The sequence below is a fragment of the Adiantum capillus-veneris genome, chromosome 24 (assembly GCF_014529385.1).
Source record: "Adiantum capillus-veneris isolate H3 chromosome 24, ASM1452938v2, whole genome shotgun sequence".
In the NCBI taxonomy this organism is placed as follows: domain Eukaryota; kingdom Viridiplantae; phylum Streptophyta; class Polypodiopsida; order Polypodiales; family Pteridaceae; genus Adiantum; species Adiantum capillus-veneris.
In genome coordinates this window covers 137,260,790-137,283,931 of record NC_140954.1, presented here as the reverse complement: position 1 = coordinate 137,283,931, position 23,142 = coordinate 137,260,790, and positions in this window count along the sequence as shown.

The following is a 23,142-nucleotide window of genomic DNA, read 5'->3' as shown; positions in this document are numbered from 1 at the left end:
CGTAGCCCCTCATTTCTTTAATGGAAGTAAGGTTGGACAAGTGGTGGACCTTGAAACCAAAGCCTCTTTGCTATATTAGAGCATAGGTTGGACCTAGTTTTAATACCCACTGCCGCCTATCAACTACTATAGGACTATGCTTTCCAATGTCCAAGTATCCCGTGAGTCTTTCAAGGTTGAACACGTGGTGGACCTTGAAACGAAAATCCCCTTTCTATATTAGAAAGGTTGAACACATGGTGGACCTTGAAACGAAAATCCCCTTTCTTTATCAGAGCATAGCTTGGACAAGTGGTGGACCTAGTTATAATGCCCAATATCCAAGGTGAAACACCTTAGGACCTTGCTACCTTGCTTGCCAATGTTTACGTAGCCCCTCATTTCTTTAATGGAAGCAAGGTTGGACAAGTGGTGGACCTTGAAAGCAAAGCCTCTTTGCTATATGAGAGCATAGGTTGGACCTAGTTGTAATACCCACTGCCACCTATCAACTACTATAGGACTATGCTTTCCAATGTCCAAGTATCCCTTGAGTCTTGCAAGGTTGAACACGTGGTGGACCTTGAAACCAAAATCCCCTTTCTATATCAGAGCATAGCTTGGACAAGTGGTGGACCTTGTTATAATGCCCAATATCCAAGGTGAAATACCTTAGGACTTTGCTACCTTGCTTGCCAATGTTTACGTAGCCCCTCATTTCTTTAATGGAAGTAAGGTTGGACAAGTGGTGGACCTTGAAAGCAAAGCCTCTTTGCTATATGAGAGCATAGGTTGGACCTAGTTGTAATACCCACTGCCACCTATCAACTACTATAGGACTATGCTTTCCAATGTCCAAGTATCCCTTGAGTCTTGCAAGGTTGAACACGTGGTGGACCTTGAAACGAAAATCCCCTTTCTATATTAGAAAGGTTGAACACATGGTGGACCTTGAAACGAAAATCCCCTTTCTTTATCAGAGCATAGCTTGGACAAGTGGTGGACCTAGTTATAATGCCCAATATCCAAGGTGAAACACCTTAGGACCTTGCTACCTTGCTTGCCAATGTTTACGTAGCCCCTCATTTCTTTAATGGAAGCAAGGTTGGACAAGTGGTGGACCTTGAAAGCAAAGCCTCTTTGCTATATGAGAGCATAGGTTGGACCTAGTTGTAATACCCACTGCCACCTATCAACTACTATAGGACTATGCTTTCCAATGTCCAAGTATCCCTTGAGTCTTGCAAGGTTGAACACGTGGTGGACCTTGAAACCAAAATCCCCTTTCTATATCAGAGCATAGCTTGGACAAGTGGTGGACCTTGTTATAATGCCCAATATCCAAGGTGAAATACCTTAGGACTTTGCTACCTTGCTTGCCAATGTTTACGTAGCCCCTCATTTCTTTAATGGAAGTAAGGTTGGACAAGTGGTGGACCTTGAAACCAAAGCCTCTTTGCTATATTAGAGCATAGGTTGGACCTAGTTTTAATACCCACTGCCACCTATCAACTACTATAGGACTATGCTTTCCAATGTCCAAGTATCCCTTGAGTCTTTCAAGGTTGAACACGTGGTGGACCTTGAAACGAAAATCCCCTTTCTATATTAGAAAGGTTGAACACATGGTGGACCTTGAAACGAAAATCCCCTTTCTTTATCAGAGCATAGCTTGGACAAGTGGTGGACCTAGTTATAATGCCCAATATCCAAGGTGAAACACCTTAGGACCTTGCTACCTTGCTTGCCAATGTTTACGTAGCCCCTCATTTCTTTAATGGAAGCAAGGTTGGACAAGTGGTGGACCTTGAAAGCAAAGCCTCTTTGCTATATGAGAGCATAGGTTGGACCTAGTTGTAATACCCACTGCCACCTATCAACTACTATAGGACTATGCTTTCCAATGTCCAAGTATGCCTTGAGTCTTGCAAGGTTGAACACATGGTGGACCTTGAAACCAAAATCCCCTTTCTATATCAGAGCATAGCTTGGACAATTGGTGGACCTAGTTATAATGCCCTTCCTTTCTTTAATGGAAGAAAGGTTGGAAAAGTGGTGAATCTTGAAACCCAAACCCTTTGGCTATATATAGAGGATATCTTGGACAAGTGGTGGGCTTAGTTGTAGTATCCAATGTCCAAGGTCCAAGGTGAACTACGTAAAGACCTTACTTCCAAAAACAAAGTCGTACAAGTGGTTCTCCTTGAAACCAAAACCTCCTTAGTGTATTAGAACATAGCTTGGAAAAGTGGTGGACTTAGTTGTAATGGTGAATGTCCAAAGCAAACTATTATAGGACCTTGCTTCCCAAATCAAGTTTGGACAAGTGGTGGATCTTGAAACCAAAACCCCCTTACTCTATTAGAGCATAGCTTAGATAAGTGGTGGACCTAGCTGCCATGGAAAATGTTCAATCTGAACTGCTGCAGGACCTTGCTATTAAATGTCTAAGTAGAGCTAGCTTCTTTAATGGAATCAAGGTTGGGAAAGTGGTGCATCTTGAAACCAAAAGCCCTTTATTGTATTAGAGCATAGCTTGGACAAGTGAGGGACCTAGTTTTAATGTGTGATGTCCAAAGAAAAGTATTACAAGACCTTGGTTTCCAATATTTGAATTGGTCAAGTGGTTAAAACTAAGTATAAAACTTTGACCATTTTCTTCTCGAATTGCCAAAAAGCTAGTTTTAGACACCCCTAAATGAAAATGGTTTAGGGTGGCCTTAAACAATGTTTTTTCAAAGACTTGAACAAAAGGGTTGCCGAAGAGTAATGACAATTTATTGTGGCTTGAAGTGCCTGAGTATGTGAAAACAAGCCTAGGTTTTCCACGAGGCAAAAGGTGACATAATAAGAACATTGGAAACTTAGGATTGACCATGTGGCCTAAACTTTGGCAAGTGAAGTGCTGGCCAAGTTTTGTGGCACAGTGTGCACTTGGTCCTATATCTGTTGACCACTTGGCTAAATCTAGGACCATAAGGCCAAACCTTTGGCACCTTAAATATAGTATGGGACATAATCTAGAACTGCTATAGTAAATTAGTAGTATAGCTAATATGTTAATATTTGTATTATATTTAAGTATATGCTAATATAATTTATGTTCAAAATTTCACTAACGAAGAATGTTCCCATTTAGCACTCCAGATGCGGGGTCTTAGGGCAATGCCACAATGGGGTGACAAGGCAGCGCTTCCACGTGAGGTTTGGGGGTAGCGCTCTTGATGGGGATGTGAATATAGCGCTCTCGATGGCGGGGCTTGGGAGGTTGATTTTGGGATATTGTTCTGGGCGGGGTCCTGGGGCATGTTTTTCATATTTTCAACCATGATTTCTTTAATTTTGGCCATGTGAATTGGTTAATTTTTTATATTGCTTTTGTTTTTTTTAATCCTATGATAAAACATGGACTTGTAGCATACGTGGCATTCTAATAAACCCTATCAAGATTAGGCACACAGAGAGCGCACGAGCAACGCACACAGAGAAAGCAGGCAAGTAGCAAACACACAGAAAGCGCACACGGATCGCACACAGTTGGAGTATACGCGCGCGTAGAGGAGCAAGCTTGGCATCGTACACAACACACAGGTGGAGTGCACAGGATTGAAAGTTCGCGCACAAGATAAAGAAACAATAGCGTACACAACGCTTTCCAGAAGGGCAGGATTGGGCAGTCTTCTCAGGAGACATTGCACACCTCACGAATAGAGAAAAAACAGGTATTTCTCTCTCTCTCACTCTCTGTCTTTCTCCATATAGAGAAGATGGTTCTCTGTAACTCTTCTTGCACACACACTCTCTCGTCAAAAGACAGAGATACATAGTTTAAAAGTATCCCCGCACACATACACATATTCCCACACATTGTCTTCCTCTCTTCCACATACATAACCACAGTGAAATCTGTTATCTTGCTGTCTCTCTCTTGAAAATACATGCACATATTCCCACACATCGTCTTCCTCACTTCCACATACATAACCACAATGAAATCTGTTATCTTGTTGTCTCTCTCTTGAAAATACGTGCACATATTCCCATACATCGTCTTCCTCTCTTCCACATACATAAACACAGTGAAATCTGTTATCTTTCTCTCTCCTCTCTCTAAAAAACAGGTATTTATCTCTCTCTCTCTCTCTATCTATCTATCTCTGTATCTTGCTATCTCTCTCTTGAAAATACATGCTCATGTATGTGTGCGTCTGTGTTATCTATGTGTATGTATGTATATTTGTGTTATTTCATTGTAATACTCATACATAATGCAGATACACAATTACTCTTAATTACGATATGCACACATAGTATATATACATACATAAATATCACAAATAACTAGCACATTGTAATACTAGTAAAATTGAATGGAAGACTTACTTGCGTGATCTGTTAAAGTCGATTCTTGTAGCGAGTTCTGGATGTATGCTGAGCTGATTTTCCTCTAATCCATTTGTAGATATGATTGTAACTTCTGTTTCTCAAAAATAGTAGTGTTGTTTAGTGATACACCTAATGGACATAAATGGTTTAAACTAGGACATGTAGACCAAAAATACGTGTATTTATTTGGATGAATATATACACTTTTTGGTGACCCTTACCACAAGTGGTGGACCTTGAGACCAGTGGACTATAAGGACCTCCAAACAATACCTTGTACACTCAATCCTTCTTGGTATCTAGGTTGGACAAGTGGTGGACCTTGTTCAAATTCTCTAACCACTCTCTCTAACATGGTGACATAATTTAGGTGTGATAAGTTCATATCTATGCAAACTAATATCAGTTTAGGCTTGTTAATTTGAATTTGTTTGAATTTATGTACAATATAATGATTTGAAGTTTGCATATTTGAATTTTGGTGGTATAATGATATCTTTTTGTGGTAAACTTGAATTTAAAATCAATTTCGCGTGGAATATTTTAAATTTAAGTAGTAAAATTTAAATTTTTATAAAAAAGTTTGAATTTTAAAATTTGGGCGGGATATTTTAAAATTTAGGCGGGATATTTAAGATTTGGGAGGGATATTTTAAATTTAGGCGGGAAGGTTTTGAATTTATAGCAAGATCTCCCTTACATAAGAGAGTATAGGTTGGACAAGTGGTGGACCTTCAAGCTAGAGCATCCATGCTACTGGACATGATAGGTAGGGAATCTAGTTGAATATTGTATGTATAATATATATGTAATAGATCTAGCTTGGACAAGTGGTGGACCTTGGAACAAAACCCCATGTAAAACATATCATGCACATTCCAAGTGGTCAAAAAAAATATCATTTAAGATATAGCCTTATAGGTTGGACAAGTGGTGGACCTTAACACCCAGATATTCTTCATATAATGACATAGAGTGGAAAACTGGTGAATCTTGAGACCAAACCATGCTACTAGCGATAATAGCTTGGACAAGTGGTGGACCTTGAAAGTAAACCCCCCATCTACGAAATATCGTGGGTTTAAGGCATTTCGATGGAGCCTAGCATCTTGGAGACATCGTGCATCTTGCTTCTCTTCATGTTTCAATGGAGCCTATCTTGGACAAATGGTGGAGCATCCTTCTCTCCATGTTTCAATGGACCCTAGCTTGGACAAGTGGTGGACCTTTGCTTCTCTCTATTATTCAATAGAGTTAGCTTGGACAAGTGGTGGACCTTGGAACCAAACCCCCATGTAAAACCTATCATGGTCACTCCAAGTGGTGAGAAAGAATAACCTTTAAGATATAGCCTTATAGGTTGGATAAGTGGTGGACCTTAACACCCTAATATTCTTAATATAATGACATAGAGTGAAAAAGTGGTGAATCTTGAGACAAAACCACTCATGCTACTAGCACTAATAGCTTGGACAAGTGGTGGACCTTGAACGTAAACCCCCCATGTTTCAATAGAGTTAACTTCGACAAATGGTGGAGCATCCTTCTCTCCATGTTTCAATGGAGCCTAGCTTAGACAAGTGGTGGACCTTTGCTTCTCTCTATGATTCAATAGAGTTAGCTTGGACAAGTGGTGGACCTTGGAACCAAAGCCCCATGTAAAACCTATCATGGTCACTCCAAGTGGTGATAAAGAATAACCTTTAAGATGTAGCCTTATAGGTTGGACAAGTGGTGGACCTTAACACGCGCATATTCTTAATATAATGACATAGAGTGGAAAAATGGTAAATCTTGAGACAAAACCAATCATGCTACTAGTAATAATAGCTTGGACAAGTGGTGGACCTTGAATGTAAACCCCTCATCTACGACATATCGTGGGTTAAATGTTTTTCCATGGAGCCTAGCATCTTGGAGACATGGTGCACCTTGATTCTCCTCATGTTTCAATGGAGCCTACCTTGGACAAATGGTGGAGCATCCTTCTCTCCATGTTTCAATGGACCCTAGCTTAGACAAGGGGTGGACCTTTGCTTCTCTCTATGTTTCAATAGAGTTAGCTTGGACAAGTGGTGTACCTTGGAACCAAACCCCCATGTAAAACCTATCATGGTCACTCCAAGTAGTTAGAAAGAATAACCTTTAAGATGTAGCCTTATAGGTTGGACAAGTGGTGGACCTTAACACCCACATATTCTTAATAAAAGTGGTGAATCTTGAGACCAAACCACTCAGGCTACTAGCAATAATAGCTTGGACAAGTGGTGGACCTTGAATGTAAACCCCTCATCTACAAAATATCGTGGGTTTAATGTATTTTGATGGAGCCTACCATCTTGGAGACATGGTGCAGCTTGCTTCTCGTCATGTTTCATTGGAGCCTATCTTGGACAAATGGTGGAGCATCCTTCTCTCCATGTTTCAATGGACCCTAGCTTGGACAAGTGGTGGACCTTTGTTTCTCTCTATGTTTCAATAGAGTTAGCTTGGACAAGTAGTGGACCTTGGAACCAAACCCCCATGTAAAACCTATCATGGTCACTCCAAGTGGTAATAAAGAATAACCTTTAAGATGTAGCCTTATAGGTTGGAAAAGTGGTGGACCTTAAAACGCGCATATTCTTCATATAATGACATAGAGTGGAAAAGTGGTGAATCTTGAGACCAAACCACTCAGGCTACTACCAATAATAGCTTGGACAAGTGTTGGACCTTGAATGTAAACCCCTCATCTACGACATATCGTGGGTTTAATGTTTTTCGATGGAGCCTAGCATCATGGAGACATCGTGCACCTTGATTCTCCTCATGTTTCAATGGAGCCTACCTTGGACAAATGGTGGAGCATCCTTCTCTCCATGTTTCAATGGACCCTAGCTTAGACAAGGGGTGGACCTTTGCTTCTCTCTATGTTTCAATAGAGTTAGCTTGGACAAGTGGTGGACCTTCGAACCAAACCCCCATGTAAAACCTATGATGGTCACTCCAAGTAGTAAGAAAGAATAACCTTTAAGATGAAGCTTTATAGGTTGGACAAGTGGTGGACCTTAACACCCACATATTCTTAATAAAAGTGGTGAATCTTGAGACCAAACCACTCAGGCTACTAGCAATAATAGCTTGGACAAGTGGTGGACCTTGAATGTAAACCCCTCATCTACGAAATATCGTGGGTTTAATGTATTTCGATGGAGCCTAGCATCTTGGAGACATGGTGCAACTTGCTTCTCGTCATGTTCCAATGGAGCCTATCTTGGACAAATGGTGGAGCATCCTTCTCTCCATGTTTCAATGGACCCTAACTTGGACAAGTGGTGGACCTTTGTTTCTCTCTATGTTTCAATAGAGTTAGCTTGGACAAGTGGTGGACCTTGGAACCAAACCCCCATGTAAAACCTATCATGGTCACTCCAAGTGGTAATAAAGAATAACCTTTAAGATGTAGCCTTATAGGTTGGACAAGTGGTGGACCTTAACACGCGCATATTCTTAATATAATGACATAGAGTGGAAAAGTGGTGAATCTTGAGACCAAACCACTCAGGCTACTACCAATAATAGCTTGGACAAGTGTTGGACCTTGAATGTAAACCCCTCATCTACGACATATCATGGGTTTAATGTTTTTTGATGGAGCCTAGCATCTTGGAGACATGGTGCACCTTGCTTCTCCTCATGTTTCAATGGAGCCAACCTTGGACAAATGGTGGAGCATCCTTCTCTCCATGTTTCAATGGACCCTAGCTTAGACAAGGGGTTGACCTTTGCTTCTCTCTATGTTTCAATAGAGTTAGCCTGGACAAGTGGTGGACCTCGGAACAAAACCCCCATGTAAAACCTATCATGGTCACTCCAAGTAGTAAGAAAGAATAACCTTTAAGATGTAGCCTTATAGGTTGGACAAGTGGTGGACCTTAACACCCGCATATTCTTAATAAAAGTGGTGAATCTTGAGACCAAACCACTCAGGCTACTAGCAATAATAGCTTGGACAAGTGGTGGACCTTGAATGTAAACCCCTCATCTACAAAATATCGTGGGTTTAATGTATTTCGATGGAGCCTAGCATCTTGGAGACATGGTGCAGCTTGCTTCTCGTCATGTTTCAATGGAGCCTATCTTGGACAAATGGTGGAGCATCCTTCTCTCCATGTTTCAATGGACCCTAGCTTGGACAAGTGTTGGACCTTTGTTTCTCTCTATGTTTTAGTAGAGTTAGCTTGGACAAGTGGTGGACCTTGGAACCAAAACCCCATGTAAAACCTATCATGGTCACTCCAAGCGGTAATAAAGAATAACCTTTAAGATGTAGTCCTATAGGTCGGACAAGTGGTGGACCTCAACACGCGCATATTCTTAATATAATGACATAGAGTGGAAAAGTGGTGAATCTTGAGACCAAACCACTCATGCTACTACCAATAATAGCTTGGACAAGTGTTGGACCTTGAATGTAAACCCCTCATCTACGACATATCGTGGGTTTAATGTATTTCGATTCAGCCTAGCATCTTGGAGAGATGGTGCAGCTTGCTTCTCGTCATGTTTCAATGGAGCCTATCCACGACAAATGGTGGAGCATCCTTCTCTCCATGTTTCAATGGACCCTAGCTTGGACAAGTGGTGGACCTTTGTTTCTCTCTATGTTTTAGTAGAGTTAGCTTGGACAAGTGGTGGACCTTGGAACCAAACCCCCATGTAAAACCTATCATGGTCACTCCAAGTGGTAATAAAGAATAACCTTTAAGATGTAGCCTTATAGGTTGGACAAGTGGTGGACCTTAACACGCGCATATTCTTAATATAATGACATAGAGTGGAAACGTGGTGAATCTTGAGACCAAACCACTCAGGCTACTGCCAATAATAGCTTGGACAAGTGTTGGACCTTGAATGTAAACCCCTCATCTACGACATATCGTGGGTTTAATGTTTTTCGATGGAACCTAGCATTTTTGAGACATGGTGCACCTTGCTTCTCCTCATGTTTCAATGGAGCCTACCTTGGACAAATGGTGGAGCATCCTTCTCTCCATGTTTCAATGGACCCTAGCTTAGACAAGGGGTGGACCTTTGCTTCTCTCTATGTTTCAATAGAGTTAGCTTGGACAAGTGGTGGACCTTGGAACCAAACCCCCATGTAAAACCTATCATGGTCACTCCAAGTAGTAAGAAAGAATAACCTTTAAGATGTAGCCTTATAGGTTGGACAAGTGGTGGACCTTAACACCCACATATTCTTAATAAAAGTGGTGAATCTTGAGACCAAACCACTCATGCTACTAGCAATAATGGGTAGGGATAACCATTAAGATATAGTCTTTCAAGGGGTGAGAAAGAATAACCATTAAGATATAGTCTTATAGGTTGGACAAGTGGTGGACCTTAACACCCAAATATTCTTAATATAATGACAGAGAGTGGAAAAGTGGTGAATCTTGAGAGAAAACCACTCATGCTACTAGCGATAATAGGTTGGACAAATTGTTGATCTTGAATGTAAACTGCCCATGTACAAAATAACGTGGGTTTAAGGTATTTCGATGGAGGCTAGCATCTTGGAGATATGGTGCAGCTTGCTTCTCGTCATGTTTCAATGGAGTCTATCTTGGACAAATGGTGGAGCATCCTTCTCTCCATGTTTCAATAGACCCTAGCTTAGACAAGTGGTGGACCTTTGCTTCTCTCTATGTTTCAATAGAGTTAGCTTGGACAAGTGGTGGACCTTGGAACCAAACCCCCATGTAAAACCTTTCATGGTCATTCCAAGTGGTTAGAAAGAATAACCATTAAGATATAGTCTTATAGGTTCGACAAGTGGTGGACCTTAATACCCAAATATTCTTAATATAATGACACAGAGTGAAAAAGTGGTGAATCTTGAGACCAAACCCCTCATGCTACTAGCGTTAATAGGTTGGACAACTGGTGGACCTTGAATGTAAACCTTCCATGTTTCAATAGAGTTAGCTTCGACAAATGGTGGAGCATCCTTCTCTCCATGTTTCAATGGAGCCTAGCTTGGACAAGTGGTGGACCTTTTGCTTCTCTCTATGAGAAGAATAAAGTTAGCTTGAATAAGTGGTGGACCTGGGAACCAGACCCCTATGTAAAACATATCATGGACATTTCAAGTGGTGAGAAAGAATACCCTTTAAGATATACTCTTATAGGTTGGACAAGTGGTCGACCTTAACACCTAGATCTTCTTTATATAATGACATAGAGTGGAAAAGTGGTGAATCTTGAGACCAAACCACTCATGCTACTAGGGATAATAGCTTGGAAAAGTGACTGACCTTGACGTTAAACCCCACATGTAAACAATATCGTGGGTTTAAGGTATTTCAATGGATCCTAGCATCTTGGAGACATGGTGCAACTTGCTTCTTTTCATGTTTCAATGGAGCCTATCTTGGACAATGGTGGGCATCCTTCTCTAAATGTTTCAGTGGAGCCTAGCTTGGACAAGTGGTGGACCTTTGCTTCTCTCTATGTTTCAATAGAGTTAGCTTGGACAAGTGGTGGACCTTGAACCAAACCCCCATGTAAAACCTATCATGGTCACTCCAAGTGGTGAGAAATAATACCTTTAAGATGTAGCCTTATAGGTTGGACAAGTGGTCGACCTTAAAACCTAGATCTTCATAATATAACGACATAGAGTGGAAAAGTGGTAAATCTTGAGACCAAACCACTCATGCTACTAAGAATAATAGCTTGGACAAGTGGTGGACCTTGAATGTAAACCCCCCATCTACGAAATATCGTGGGTTTAATGTATTTCGATGGAGCCTAGCATCTTGGAGACATGGTGCAGACCCTTCATGTTTCAATGGAGCCTATCTTGGACAAATGGTGGAGCATCCTTCTCTCCATGTTTCAATGGACCCTAGCTTGGACAAGTGGTGGACCTTTTCTTCTCTCTATGTTTCAATAGAGTTAGCTTGGACAAGTGGTGGACCTTGGAACCAAACCCCCATGTAAAACCTATCATGGTCACTCCAAGTGGTAAGAAAGAATAACCTTTAAGATATAGCCTTATAGGTTGGACAAGTGGTGGACCTTAACACCCAGATATTCTTAATATAATGACATAGAGTGGAAAATGGTGAATCTTGAGACCAAACCACTCATGCTACTAGAATAATAGGTTGGACAAGTGGTGGACCTTGAATGTAAACCCCCCATGTACGAAATATCATGGGTTTAAGGTATTTCAATGGAGCCTAGCATCTTGGAGACATGGTCCAGATTTCTTCTCTTCATGCTTCAATGGAGCCTACCTTGGACAAATGGTGGAGCATCCTTCTCTCCATGTTTCAATGGACCCTAGCTTAGACAAGGGGTGGACCTTTGCTTATCTCTATGTTTCAATAGAGTTAGCTTGGACAAGTGGTGGACCTTGGAACCAAACCCTCATGTAAAACCTATCATGGTCACTCCAAGTAGTAAGAAAACCTTTAAGATGTAGCCTTATAGGTTGGACAAGTGGTGGACCTTAACACCCACATATTCTTAATAAAAGTGGTGAATCTTGAGACCAAACCACTCAGGCTACTAGCAATAATAGCTTGGACAAGTGGTGGACCTTGAATGTAAACCCCTCATCTACGAAATATCGTGGGTTTAATGTATTTCGATAAGGCCTAGCATCTTGGAGACATGGTGCAGCTTGCTTCTCGTCATGTTTCAATGGAGCCTATCTTGGACAAATGGTGGAGCATCCTTCTCTCCATGTTTCAATGGACCCTAGCTTGGACAAGTGGTGGACCTTTGATTCTCTCTATGTTTCAATAGAGTTAGCTTGGACAAGTGGTGGACCTTGGAACCAAACCCCATGTAAAACCTATCATGGTCACTCCAAGTGGTAATAAAGAATAACCTTTAAGATGTAGCCTTATAGGTTGGACAAGTGGTGGACCTTAACACGCGCATATTCTTAATATAATGACATAGAGTGGAAAAGTGGTGAATCTTGAGACCAAACCACTCAGGCTACTAGCAATAATAGCTTGGACAAGTGTTGGACCTTGAATGTAAACCCCTCATCTACGACATATCGTGGGTTTAATGTTTTTCGATGGAGCCTAGCATCTTGGAGACATGGTGCACCTTGCTTCTCCTCATGTTTCAATGGAGCCTACCTTGGACAAATGGTGGAGCATCCTTCTCTCCATGTTTCAATGGACCCTAGCTTAGACAAGGGGTGGACCTTTGCTTCTCTCTATGTTTCAATAGAGTTAGCTTGGACAAGTGGTGGACCTTGGAACCAAACCCCCATGTAAAACCTATCATGGTCACTCCAAGTAGTAAGAAAGAATAACCTTTAAGATGTAGCCTTATAGGTTGGACAAGTGGTGGACCTTAACACCCACATATTCTTAATAAAAGTGGTGAATCTTGAGACCAAACCACTCAGGCTACTAGCAATAATAGCTTGGACAAGTGGTGGACCTTGAATGTAAACCCCTCATCTACGAAATATCGTGGGTTTAATGTCTTTCGATGGAGCCTAGCATCTTGGAGACATGGTGCAGCTTGCTTCTCGTCATGTTTGAATGGAGCCTATCTTGGACAAATGGTGGAGCATCCTTCTCTCCATGTTTCAATGGACCCTAGCTTGGACAAGTGGTGGACCTTTGTTTCTCTCTATGTTTCAATAGAGTTAGCTTGGACAAGTGGTGGACCTTGGAACCAAACCCCCATGTAAAACCTATCATGGTCACTCCAAGTGGTAATAAAGAATAACCTTTAAGATGTAGCCTTATAGGTTGGACAAGTGGTGGACCTTAACACGCGCATATTCTTAATATAATGACATAGAGTGGAAAAGTGGTGAATCTTGAGACCAAACCACTCAGGCTACTACCAATAATAGCTTGGACAAGTGTTGGACCTTGAATGTAAACCCCTCATCTACGACATATCGTGGGTTTAATATTTTTCGATGGAGCCTAGCATCTTGGAGACATGGTGCACCTTGCTTCTCCTCATGTTTCAATGGAGCCTACCTTGGACAAATGGTGGAGCATCCTTCTCTCCATGTTTCAATGGACCCTAGATTAGACAAGGGGTGGACCTTTGCTTCTCTCTATGTTTCAATAGAGGTAGCTTGGACAAGTGGTGGACCTTGGAACCAAACCCCCATGTAAAACCTATCATGGTCACTCCAAGTAGTAAGAAAGAATAACCTTTAAGATGTAGCCTTATAGGTTGGACAAGTGGTGGACCTTAACACCCACATATTCTTAATAAAAGTGGTGAATCTTGAGACCAAACCACTCAGGCTACTAGCAATAATAGCTAGGGATAACGATTAAGATATAGTCTTTCAAGGGGTGAGAAAGAATAACCATTAAGATATAGTCTTATAGGTTGGACAAGTGGTGGACCTTAACACCCAAATATTCTTAATATAATGACAGAGAGTGGAAAAGTGGTGAATCTTGAGAGAAAACCACTCATGCTACTAGCGATAATAGGTTGGACAAATTGTTGATCTTGAATGTAAACTCCCCATGTACAAAATAACGTGGGTTTAAGGTATTTCGATGGAGGCTAGCATCTTGGAGACATGGTGTAGCTTGCTTCTCTTCATGTTTCAATGGAGTCTATCTTGGACAAATGGTGGAGCATCCTTCTCTCCATGTTTCAATAGACCCTAGCTTAGACAAGTGGTGGACCTTTGCTTCTCTCTATGTTTCAATAGAGTTAGCTTGGAAAAGTGGTGGATTTTGGAACCAAACCCCCATGTAAAACCTTTCATGGTCACTCCAAGTGGTCAGAAAGAATAACCATTAAGATATAGTCTTATAGGTTGGACAAGTGGTGGACCTTAATACCCAAATATTCTTAATATAATGACACAGAGTGAAAAAGTGGTGAATCTTGAGACCAAACCCCTCATGCTACTAGCGTTAATAGGTTGGACAACTGGTGGACCTTGAATGTAAACCTTCCATGTTTCAATAGAGTTAGCTTCGACAAATGGTGGAGCATCCTTCTCTCCATGTTTCAATGGAGCCTAGCTTGGACAAGTGGTGGACCTTTTGCTTCTCTCTATGAGAAGAATAAAGTTAGCTTGGATAAGTGGTGGACCTTGGAACCAAACCCCTATGTAAAACATATCATGGACATTTCAAGTGGTGAGAAAGAATACCCTTTAAGATATACCTTATAGGTTGGACAAGTGGTCGACCTTAACACCTAGATCTTCTTTATATAATGACATAGAGTGGAAAAGTGGTGAATCTTGAGACCAAACCACTCATGCTACTAGGGATAATAGCTTGGAAAAGTGACTGACCTTGACGTTAAACCCCACATGTAAACAATATCGTGGGTTTAAGGTATTTCAATGGATCCTAGAATCTTGGAGACATGGTGCAACTTGCTTCTTTTCATGTTTCAATGAAGCCTATCTTCCACCAATGGGGGATCATCCTTCTCTAAATGTCTCAGTGGAGCCTAGCTTGGACAAGTGGTGGACCTTTGCTTCTCTCTATGTTTCCATAGAGTTAGCTTGGACAAGTGGTGGACCTTGAAACCAAACCCCCATGCAAAACATATCATGGTCATCCCAAGTGGTGAGAAATAATACCCTTTAAGATCTAGCCTTATAGGTTGGACAAGTGGTCGACCTTAAAACCTAGATCTTCATAATATAACGACATAGAGTGGAAAAGTGGTAAATCTTGAGACCAAACCACTCATGCTACTAAGAATAATAGGTTGGACAAGTGGTGGACCTTGAATGTAAACCCCCCATGTACGAAATATCATGGGTTTAAGGTATTTCAATGGAGCCTAGCATCTTGGAGACATGGTGCAGACCCTTCATGTTTCAATGGAGCCTATCTTGGACAAATGGTGGAGCATCCTTCTCTCCATGTTTCAATGGAGCCTAGCTTGGACAAGTGGTGGACCTTTGCTTCTCTCTATGTTTCAATAGAGTTAGCTTGGACAAGTGGTGGGCCTTGGAACCAAACTCCCATGTAAAACCTATCTTGGTGACTCCAAGTGGTGAGAAAGAATAAAGTTTAAGATATAGCCTTATAGGTTGGACAAGTGGTGGACCTTAGCACCCAGATATTCTTAATAGAATGACATAGAGTGGAAAAATGGTGAATCTTGAGACCAAACCACTCATGCTACTAGAGATAATAGGTTGGACAAGTGGTGGACCTTGAATGTAAACCCCCCATGTACAAAATATCATGGGTTTGAGGTATTTCAATGGAGCCTAGCATCTTGGAGACATGGTGTAGCTTGCTTCTCTTCATGTTTCAATGGAGCGTATCTTGGACAAATGGTGGAGCATCCTTCTCTCCATGTTTCAATGGACCCTAGCTTGGACAAGTGGTGGACCTTTGATTCTCTCTATGTTTCAATAGAGTTAGCTTGGACAAGTGGTGGACCTTGAAACAAAACCCCCATGTAAAACCTATGCTGGTCACTCCAAGTGGTGAGAAAGAATAACCCTTAAGATATAGCCTTATAGGTTGGACAAGTGGTGGACCTTAACACCCAAATATTCTTAATATAATGACAGAGTGAAAAAGTGGTGAATCTTGAGACCAAACCACTCATGCTACTAGCGTTAATAGGTTGGACAAGTGGTGGACCTTGAATGTAAACCCCCCATGTTTCAATAGAGTTAGCTTCGACAAATGGTAGAGGATCCTTCTCTCCATGTTTCAATGGAGCCTAGCTTGGACAAGTGGTGGACCTTTGTTTCTCTCTATGTTTCAATAGAGTTAGCTTGGACAAGTGGTGGACCTTGGAGCCAAACCCCCATGTAAAACATATCATGGACATTTCAAGTGGTGAGAAAGAATACCCTTTAAGATATACCCTTATAGGTTGGACAAGTGGTCGACCTTAACACCCAGATCTTCTTAACGTAATGACATAGAGTGGAAAAGTGGTGAATCTTGAGACCAAACCACTCATGCTACTAGAGATAATAGGTTGGACAAGTGGTGGACCTTGAATGTAAACTCCCCATGTACAAAATATCGTGGGTTTAAGGTATTTCAATGGATCTTAGCATCTTGGAGACATGGTGCAGCTTGCTTCTCTTCATGTTTCAATGGAGCCTATCTTGGACAAATGGTGGAGCATCCTTCTCTCCATGTTTCAATGGACCCTAGCTTAGACAAGTGGTGGACCTTTGCTTCTCTCTATGTTTCAATAGAGTTAGTTGGACAAGTGGTGGAACTTGGAACCAAACCCCCATGTAAAACCTATCATGGTCATTCCAAGTGGTGAGAAAGAATACCCTTTAAGATATAGCCTTATAGGTTGGACAAGTGATGGACCTTAACACCCAGATCTTCTTAATATAATGACATAGAGTGGAAAAGTGGTGAATCTTGACATCAAACCACTCATGCTACTAGTGATAATAGGTTGGACAAGTGGTGGACCTTGAATGTAAACCCCCCATGTACGAAATATCATGGGTTTAAGATATTTCAATGGAGCCTAGCATTTTGGAGACATGGTGCAGCTTGCTTCTCTTCATGTTTCAATCAAACCTGGCTTGGAAAAATGGTGGAGCATCCTTCTCTCCATGTTTCAATGGAGCCTAGCTTGGACAAGCGGTGGACCTTTGATTCTCTCTATGTTTCAATAGAGTATTCCAAGTGGTGGTAAATAATACCATTTAAGATGTAGCCTTATAGGTTGGACAAGTGGTGGACCTTAACACCCAGATCTTCTTAATATAATGACATAGAGTGGAAAAGTGGTGAATCTTGAGACCAAACCACTCATGCTACTAGGGATAATAGGTTGGACAAGTGGTGGACCTTGAATTTAAACCCCACATATACAAAATATCATGGGTTTAAGGTATTTCAATGGAGCCTAGCATCTCAAAGACATGGTGCATCTTGCTTCTCTTCATGTTTCAATGGAGCCTATTTTGGACAAATGGTGGAGCATCCTTCTCTCCATGTTTCAATGGACCCTAGATTGAACAAGTGGTGGACCTTTGCTTCTCTCTATGTTTCAATATAGTTAGCCTATATTAGACAATTAGTAGACCTCGAATCTCTCCATGTTGTCTAGAGCTGAGCTTGGACAAGTGGTGGACCTTACTTCTCCCTTCCCTTAGTTTACTAGCTTAAATGATCACTATGTATACTTGCTTAGATCTAGCTTGAACAAGTGGTGGAACTTGTATTCACACAAACTTAATCCATTACAAAAAAGTATATGTTAAAATAACATTTGGTTTTTTTTGTTTCAGGAAAGATGGCTCCAAAAAAACAGGTTGCAAGGGTTGCTGTCTCAGTTGACTATACTTGCAATGATCTTAGGAAATGGTATTTGGACATACATGGTATAGAGGGTGCACAATTTCATAAGGTGCATCTATTTATTGCCAAAAAGGAGAATGACAGCTTGTTTGAAGATGTTGGACAAGTTGTGGAAGCATCTGTCTCTGTAGTTGATAGTCATCCAGAGGTGGAATGCATTGACATTCTAGTTCCAATGAATCTAGAATTTCAACTATCTCCAGGAGCATATGCATTGGAGCGCATGTCTAGAAACAAAGAAGAGACAATGTTTTCTCGAGGATGGAAGTTTGCAGAATCAAATCCAAATATCACAGCAGATCAACTTCAAAGCTCCATCATTGCCACACTACAACGAAAAAAGGTGAAAGCTTCACGACCACCATCCACAAAGAAGCAAGCAAAAGTGCAGAAAGTAGAAGCTAAGCGAACTAGCTCCATTTTGGATGTAGACAAGGCATCTTTGGCATCCTCATCAACAGAGGGTTCAATGTCAAAGATGAGAATTGTGGATCCAGATGTTTTAGAAGCTGAGGCCATGAAAGGACAAGAAAAAGATACAGGTGGAATGAATAAGTACATAAATTATTTTCCTTTCCAATATAGGGAATTTGATATCCCTATTCAAAATTGTTGGCTTGCTCCTGATCACTATAATGCACGTATTATGGATAAAAAACACGCTGAAAGTGTGTTATTTGGATTTTCACGGAGTACGACCAAGCCTGCAGCATGTGCATATTTGATGCCTGTTCGAAATGCAAAATCAAAGAAGGGGACTCCTTTGGCAGTAGAAGAGGTAGAGGAGCAAAAAATTAAAGATTATCATTATTGGATTCTTGATGGGCAGCATTCAATCTATGCTGCAAAAGTTTTGCTTCACAATGAACAAAACAACAAAGAGATCTTTGAAAGACTGATTAGCGTGTATAAATTTAGAAAGGCTCGCATTGTTGTGAATGCTCCTCCATTTGTTGCAACTGCTATATCTGCCATTGCAAATGAGGAGGCTCAGGCATTGTATGTCAAGCAACCTTACAGCCAAATATTGAGACATTTACGGAGTCAATGGATCTTCTCAGGACGACCACCAAAGGCAGCAAGTGGAATTGCAGAGGGACATGCATCTCGTGCCGGATGGGATGTAAGTTATTTTCTTTGTCTTTTTGATAGTGTTTAATTAACAAATCTTGCTCAATAGTTTAATTATTTCTCTATTTCTTTTTAGGCTTTTCTTCGATTGGCAAGAATGAGTGCAGCAGCAAGTTGGATTGCTAAACAGGCACACATGGTCACGTACTCTGATTTAGTTTATGATTGCTGGATAGAAATCATTGAAAATCTAGAAGAGGAGAATAAGAAACCCCCAACAACTGTATTTAGATACCTTTGTGGCCTTGAGGAATCAGAGGTAAAGACTATTCAAGAAGAGATTAGAGATGAGAAGATTTTACTGTCAAAGAGTGCAAAGGATGGTGATGCAACTGACATGTATGATCGAATCAAGCAGTTGAAGCAAGACAAATTGATTCAAGATGCACTTCTTGAAGGCTTCAACAATTTGAATGAGTCTTCACCATGTAAAGACTGGGAGGAGGTGGTCAAAATGTATAACATCAATGATGTTGTTTATAAAAAATTTTAATGCTATGCGAGGAATGGATCAGATCTAGTTTGACGCGTGGAACAAAGAAAATGGCTTTTCCAGATGGAGCAATAAAATACATGCAATGGGCAATTCACCTTCAAAAGGAGAAAACTGAGCCTAGAGATTTGCCATGGTCAATCTATGTGGTGAGCCTACAAATGGAAGGCAATCTCTACTTGATGCGCCACTTCAATAATAAAGTGCCTATTGGCTTATGTGTTTTAGATATGACAAAAAACGTTGGAGGCAATTTGAAGTGGAGTGAGGAGACATTTAACAATGCTTTGGATGGGATCTTGGCTATTGCTGGAGGGTCAACAGATCCTGGATTTGTCTTTCTTGCATTTGTGGATTTCACTAACTTCACAAAATTGCAATGTGCCTTTCACGCCATGGGAGATAATCTGAGCTACCATTGTTGTGGTGCATTGCATCACTTTCCATCAGCTCCTTGCAAAGGAGCAATTCAATTCCTAACAGTTATTGCCTTCTTGGGACAAGGCAATGCATTTGAAGACCTGAGAAGAAGATCAGAGGAACATCCCATGCCAATTGATTGTTCTCTTCTTCAAGTAGCAGATAACGATATGTCAGATTTGCAATATTTGGAGGCCAAAAAAAGAGCTTTGGTCAAGCACTACATTCGTACATATTGTTTTGAAGACCGCAAGCTTGTTGATGTTTTTGGTGATGGCTCCTTGGTTGCACAAGAAGGAATACAACAGAAAAAAGAAGTTATCTGCTTAATTGATAGTGTGGAGGAGGCAAAAAGCGTGGAGACCATGCTGCTAGACTTTGTTAAGTCTCATGAAGATATAGAAAAATGGGCTGGACTTCAACAATCCACTTCGCAATCAGGCGACATTGTGCCTGTTACAGAGGAGTGCTCTCCACAAAGAGAAGAAGAACAACAACAACACCATCCTCTGTCAATGGAGGACTTTTTGGAAATGGAGACACGTATGTTTTGAGTTTCTTGTGCATGTTAGTGTTTCTTGTTACTGATTTGATACTCTTAATGTTAGATTTTGCTTTATATAGTATTGATTGAGTTTGTATTTTTTATCTCAAGCATTCAAGGTTTGAATGTAAATAGTAAATTACTTGAGTTTTTGAATGGTGGATCTGTAGACTAAAACTATAACATTTAATACTCACAAAGACTTAATTACTTAAGAGCTTGAACTCAATAAGTTTTGGACCTTTTATCAATACCCCCTTGATATGATACATTAGATCGTAGCATGGTTAAATGGTGATGCTTCATAAATTGAACCTAGCTTAGACAGGTGCTGGAGCCTAAATTTAAACTAACCTTGCTAGAAGGGAGCTTATGTTTGGACTTTGAGAACTAGCATAAGTAATCAATTAGAGCATAGATTAGACATGTGGTGGTGGCCGGCCTTAGAGACCAAAATCTTAATGAGCTTGGAAAGGTATTTAAGTACTGCAATTTACTTAGTTTTAGTACTCATTAAATGCATAGCTTGACAAAAGGTGGACCTTACATGGATCCTAATTTCAAGAGGTGTGGTAGACCTTCAAAACAAGCTCATATAGCTTGGACATGTGGTAGACCTTGCATGAAGACTAGTTTAGACAAGTGTGGTACACCTTGTAACCAACACCCATTTGTTATATTAGCTTGGACAAGTGGTGGACCTTGCTTTTATGTTTCAATGGAGCATATTTTGGACAGGTGGTAGACCTTGTTTCTCTCCATGCTTCAATGGAGAGAAACTTTAGCTTGGACAAGTGGTGGACCTTGTTTTTATGTTTTAAAGGAGCATATTTCGGACAAGTGGTAGACATAGTTTCTCTCCATGGTTCAATGGAACCCACCTTAGACAAGTGAAGTACCTTGAAACCAAACCCCCATAATACAACCTACTAAATAGGTTGGAAAATTGGTGGGATATGAAACCATCCATGATAGAGCATAGTATAGGTGAAAACGTAGTGGTCCTTATATCAATTACCCATGCATAGCTTGGACAAGTGGTGGACCTTGATTCTCTCTATGTTTCAATGGATCCTATCTTGGACTAGAGATATATCTTACTTAGTTCCATGCTTCAATGGATTGTAGCTTGGATAAGGAGTGGAACTTCAAACAAAACTCCACAGCATAGCATATATTAACAATTCATGGGTTTTATAGAGATTGTCTTGCCTATTTTGGAGAGTTGGTACACCTTTATTCTCCATTCTTCAATGGATCTGAGGTTGGACAAGCGGAGCTGGAGAAGTGGTCAACCTTAAAATGAAACCTCCCATGCTACAACCCATCATAGATCGTATATGTAGTGGACCTTGAAACTCTTTTATGTCCCTAGCTTAGAGAAGCATTGCACTCTTGATTATCTCCATACATGAAGGCAAGGTTGGACAAGTGGTGGACCTTCAAACCAGAATCTCTATGCAATAATAGGCAAGTGGGGAGCTTGTTTTCTCCATGTTCCAATGGAGCCTAGCTTAGACAAACAATGGAGCTTGCTTCTCTCCATGTTTCAATGGATCCTAGCTTAGAAAAGTGGTGGAGCTTTGCTTCTCTCCATGTTCCAATGGACCATAGCTTAGACAAGTGGTAGACCTTGAAAAACACCCCCCGTATACAACATATTATGGGGTTTTCATGTTTCAATGGCTCCTAGCTTGGACAAATGGTAGAGCTTGCTTCTCTTTATGTTTCAATGGATCCAATCTTAGCCAAGGGGTGGACCTTGAAACAAGAATCCCCCCCCCCCCATGTACAACGTATTATGGGTTTTGAAAGCACTGGGAGAAAATAATAGCTTTGATAAGTGGTGGACCTTGCTTCTCTCCATGCTTCAATGGAGCCGAGGTTGGACACATGTTGGAGAGAAGATGGTTGCCCATGAAATAAGACCATGCATGCTATAATCAATCATATGTTGTACACATGGTGGACCTTGCAATTGTTTTATATGCCTAACTTGGACAAGTGGAGGACCCTTGATTACCTCCAGATATCAACAACAAGCCAAGTTTGGACAAGTGTAGTACCACCAAACCAGAATCTATATGCTACAATAGAGTATAGGTAGGGCACGCGATGAACCTTGATATCAAACCATCCATGCTACTAGAGATGATAGGTTTCACATGTGGTGGAACCTTGTATCAATGTTCTATGTGTAGTTTTTGACTAGTGATAGACCTTGAAACTAATCCCTCTAGGCTACAAGAAAAAAGAGATGGATGAGGAGGCTAGACTACTTTTGTTGCATCAATGCATCCCATGTTACCACATATACTATAGGGTTCTTGGATAAGTGTTGGATCTTGTGTCAATGCTCCATGTCTAGCTTGGACAAGTGGTGGACCTTGGTTCTCTCTATGCTTCAAATGGGCAATAGATTGGAGACACAGTGGCCTTGTTTTTCCAATGATTTTATTTTTTGGAAAACTTGGAGGCACCATGTAAGAGGCACTCTAAGTCTTCCATACAATGGACCTATTGGACTATAAAATAATGATATATTTATTTGATATTGTCATTATTTTATGCATAATATTTTCTTCTTTTTGTAGACACAAAGGAGTTAAGTGATATAAAAACTAGATGTATTTCACACTATGATTGGCATGAAGATCCTTTTGGGACACCAACTTTTCCTATTCCCAAAGATGTAATTTTCCATATTAACGGTGTGGATTTTGAAGTGCGACTTTCATGTATTGAAGGAGCTGGTTATGGGCTATTTGTGCATACTACCCTAGAAAGTGGTTTGACTATTCTAAACTATGGAGGGCATAAGTATAGATTTCAAGACTGGAAAAAGATATGCAAAATAT